The following is a 4,792-nucleotide window of genomic DNA, read 5'->3' as shown; positions in this document are numbered from 1 at the left end:
CTCCATAGATAGGTGGACACTTGCAAGTCATTATTGGAGGCCCACACATCGTTGGAGATACGAGCCAAGCTCGAGAGAGATATGCCCGAACAGCTCAGTACGAGCAAGAAGAAGTCATCCTGACCGTGGAAGAGAGGAAGCCCCAAGTTCCACGCGTAAAAGAGCCAACTATAACTTTCAACGATGAAGATGCTGTCCAGATCAGATTCCTGCACAACGACCCGCTGGTCGTGGAAGTCCAGATAGCAAACAAAATAATTGCTAGAACCATGATCGATAATAGAGCTTCTTCAAATATTTTATTCAAGACTGCTTAAGAGAAGATGGGGCTCCAGCTCAAGGATCTAACTCCATGCCTCCAGCCTGTTTATGGTTTCTCCAGTCAAGGAGTTGCACCTCTAGGAAAAATCCGCTACCCGTCACAGTTGGACAAGCTTCGACGAGCATAACTATCATCGCACAGCTCCTAATATTGGATGTTCCTTCAGCCTTTAACGTAATGCTTGGCCGACCAGCCTTGTATGACTTAAAAGCTATCACATCAATATTTCACTCATGCCTGAAGTTCCCAACCAAAAATGGGGTAGGGTGTCTTAGAGGGAATCAGCAATCTGCTCGGGAATGTTACAACCTTGCAGTGGCCAAGGCTAAAAAGGAAATATCTTCCAGCCAGAGCCCTGACAAGGGAAAAAGCATTCCCAAGTAGGAAACTTCCCAAGGCGAGGATGAAGATGTGGATCCTCGACTTGGGGACCCAAGCAGAAATGTTGGACCTGTGGAAGAGTTAGAAAAGATTGAGATCGATCCAGCTATCCCAGCCAGAAAGCTAAAAATTGGAAAGGGTTTGTTGCTCGAAGTAAAATCAGAGTTGATAAAATTCCTGAGAGCAAACCTAGATGTTTTTGCCTGGTCACATGCAGATATAGTCAGAATCGATCCTTCTATTATTTCACACGTCCTAATATCGATCCTAACATCCGGCCAGTTCAGTAAAAACGAAGATTGCTGGATAAAGAACGAGCAGTAGCCTTAAAAGATGAAGTTGAAAAGCTGCGCAACAACAACTTCTTCATTGAAGCTTTTTACCTAGCTTGGGTCGCGAACCCCGTACTCGTACCTAAGTCGAACAAGAAATGGCGAGTCTGTATTGATTTCACAGACCTCAACAAAGCATGCCATAAAGACTGTTTCCCACTTCCAAGAATCGATCAGCTCGCAGATGCAACACTCGGGCACGAAATATTAAGCTTCATGGATGCTTATTCGTGCTACAATCAAATCAAAATGCATCTGCCAGACCAAGAACATACAAGTTTCCGGACAGACATGGGTCCCTACTGCTACAAAGTCATGCCGTTTGGTCTTTAAAACGCCGGAGCTACATACCAAAGATTGGTCAACAAGATGTTCAAAGACCAGCAGAAATATGGAAGTGTACGTGGATGATATGCTCGTCAAATCCAGAATGGCTGGGGGGCACATAGACGACCTGGACGAATGTTTTTAAGTCCCCAGGAAATATAACATGAAACTAAATCCTTTAAAATGCTCCTTTGGAGTCAGCTTAGGAAAGTTTCTAGGCTTCATCGTCAATGCTCGAAAAATTGAAGCCAATCCAGAAAAAATCCAAGCCCTCCTGGATATGAACTCGCCAACAAAAACCAAAGAGGTGCAAAGCCTAACTGGTCGAATCGCCGCACTTAGCAGATTCGTGTCAAAATCAACGGATAAATGTGTTCTATTCTTCAACTTCCTGCGAGGAAACAAAAAGTTCGAGTGGACAAGAATGTGAAAGAGCTTTTCAAGATCTAAAGGCACAGCTTGCAAAACCTCCCGTCCTTTCTAAACCTCTGGACGGTGAGGAATTGGGGATATACCTAGCACTAACGGAGCATGTCATGAGTGTCGTACTGATCGGAGAAGAAGACAGCGTGTAGCATCCAGTCTATTACATCAGTAAAAGACTCGTCGAGGCCGAAGGCCGATATCCGTTGATAGAAAAGCTCGCCTACTGCCTCATTCTAGCAACAAGAAAGCTGAGGCCTTACTTTCAAGCTCATCCTATTCGGGTGTATACCGACCAACCACTACGACAAATACTGCAGAAGCCAGATGCCTCTGGACGGTTACTGTAATACCCTGGAATTAAGAAAGGATTAGCAAAACCCTAATTAGATAATTATGAATAATTGAAGAATTATATTATTATATAGTTCAATATATGAGAAATTATATGAATTTTAATATGTTAAAGACCCCGTTGGTGAGCTAGGGGCATTTTGGTAATTATGACCCGAGAAGGGTAAATTGATGAAATTAATTTAATTACGTGCTTAATATAACTATATTATTATATAGTATACCTGTGTTGTCTTTTCAGGTGTGTTCTGACAGGTTGTCGCGGTATAGTCACAACCGGGTATTTCGGGCCGAACTGGGTTCGGGCCCGAAATGCAAATTGGATTGAATTAATTGGAATTATATTTGATATTATGAAATCTAAAATTTATTTCAAAATAAATGAGTGTGAAATGACAATTATGCCCTTGTATGTTAAAGTGGATGTTATTTAAGCCCTAGGGGCATTTTGGTCTTTTGACCATTTGATTAATTATCAACAAAGAGAATTTTTACAAAATGAGAAAACCAATTTTCTGGTTTTATAGCACACCACCGACCCCTCCCTCTCTCTATTTCTCATCTTTTCAAATTTTCAATCCTTAAGAATTTTACCATGGATTAAGCTTGGGTTTGGGAAGATTTTTGGTGCTTAGCTTTGAGGAAAGCTTAAGGTAGCTTTCTATTTAATTTACTTTGAATTTTGCTACTGAATATATGTGAAAATTATGCTTTTGATTTTGCTAAGTTGATTGGTTGCATGTATGTGGAAGATTAGCTTAATCTTAAAGCTTTTTGATTAGTTGTGTTGATAATCCTTGGTTATTGTTTTGGAATAAGTTTAAAAGAGAATTTTAAGGATTGTGTTGATGCTTCTTTTCTGTTATGCATCTCTGAATTTTATTGTTGAGCTTGAGCTTGTGTTTTGGGCTTAAAGATTCAAGGTTTGAGCTTGAATTTATTGATATTTTGCTCAAGTTTGGAGCCTATATTGTATAGTGTTTAAATCTGATTTTGATGCATGAAATTTGCATTTTTAACTCTCTATTATGTTAGATTTATTATGTGGGAAGTGATTTTGAGATATATGCATGTTTGGGTTGAATTGGGGGTGAGTTTGGCATATTTTCGAAGCTGAAACTGAGTTTTCTGGGTTTTTAAACCCAGTGGTCGCGACCATGATAATGGCAGATTGTTATTTATTTTAAGTTTTTGTTTTTGCCATAACTTTTGACTCGGGACTCTCTGTGGGACGTTCTTTATACCGTTGGAAAGCTCTTTTCGAGCTCTATGTGATTATCTGTGATTTGGATGCCAATTTTATATTTTTGTGGAAGTAAAATTTAGGGATTAACCCTATTTGTGTAAATCCCGGTATTGTGACTAGGATTACCGGCACCTGGTCAGGAGCACCCGGGGATTTGGAATCTCTACTATTGCGGGACAACAGGTAAGATAGTGATTAGCACGCAGAGTATGCGCAGTGGTGCTTATGTTGAGAATGATATGCATGAATGTTTAGTAACCAGAATTAGGGTTATTACCCTAATAGGAACGGTCTAATAGCCTAGGGTTATTACCCTAGTGAAATATGTGTATAAATGCCATGCCATGTTAATTGAAATGAGATTTAGGGATTATGCGCTCTAGGCATAATCAGGTTGGACTCGATACCTATAACCGAGATGAACCACTTCTAAGGCCTTAATGTAATTAAACGTGTGAGAGCAACACGTGGGTCTACATCACGTAGATTTAATTAGATGTGTGAGCGTAACACATAGGTCTACGACACGTAGACATAAGTGGGCATGTTGATATAATGATCAGGTTTGTGCTATACAGACATATGTGAATGAGCATATTATATTTGTTATGATTTATATTGTCTTGCTGGGCTTGGCTCACGGGTGCTCTATTGTGCAGGAAAGGGTAAGGCATTAGCTGATCAGCCATGAGTTTCAGGAGCAGGGCGAAGAATGTACATGTTCATGCCACTTCAGACCAAGCGGGTTATGGGTCTAATAGTGTTGACTTTTGTATTCTGTTTTGCCACTTAGGTCGGCTAGTAAGAAAGAACTTGTAATAAGTTTGTAAATATTTTTGGGATCCCAACTATTTTGAAAAGTTTAAATATATTACAAGTTTATTTTCATTCTGATTAATATAAGAGTTTAAATTCTGCGCTATTTTAATTAGTAATCCCGATTAGGGGATTAGGGTTTCATAAGCATTTTGGGTAGCGTGCCTAATTATTTAAGGCGTTACAATTTGGTATCAGAGCGCCAAGGTTTTTAAACTTCCTGTAGACCAGCCGAACATGTACATCCGTCGTCAAAGATAAACTCGACTCATGGTGCAGTAAGTATTGAGAGTAAATACTTGACTGTATGCGTGATCATCTGTTTACCGCTTTCCATTTTAGGCAGTATGCAAGCATCTAGATTATGTATGTGTTATGTGATGCCATGCTATAAATGTTATATGTTTATGTAAATATGTATGAGGTAAATAGATGAGTTAAGGTTTAAGGCAATAAGTGCGTAAGTGTGGTATTTGTGCTTAACTCGCTGGGGTTGTTGATTACAGGGGTACTAGTAATGGACCCTCCGCAATCATCCACACCACAGGGCGAGCAAGTAGAGCCCGGGGTTACTCGAACCGATCCACCAGC

General features: G+C 40.0%; 1 long non-coding RNA gene across 1 annotated transcript; it reads left to right on the top strand.

Moving 5' to 3' along the window:
• Window positions 1–3,507: 3,507 nt before the first annotated feature.
• On the top strand, window positions 3,508–4,276 carry LOC133033915 (uncharacterized). The gene is made up of 2 exons (XR_009685936.1): window positions 3,508–3,568; window positions 4,045–4,276. It is a non-coding gene; the product is annotated as an uncharacterized LOC133033915 (long non-coding RNA).
• The last annotated feature ends 516 nt before the right edge of the window (window positions 4,277–4,792 follow it).

Source organism: Cannabis sativa, chromosome 2, assembly GCF_029168945.1.
Source record: "Cannabis sativa cultivar Pink pepper isolate KNU-18-1 chromosome 2, ASM2916894v1, whole genome shotgun sequence".
NCBI lineage: Eukaryota > Viridiplantae > Streptophyta > Magnoliopsida > Rosales > Cannabaceae > Cannabis > Cannabis sativa.
The sequence above is the reverse complement of the archived record's forward strand: the minus strand, read 5'-3'. Positions and strand labels throughout refer to the sequence as shown.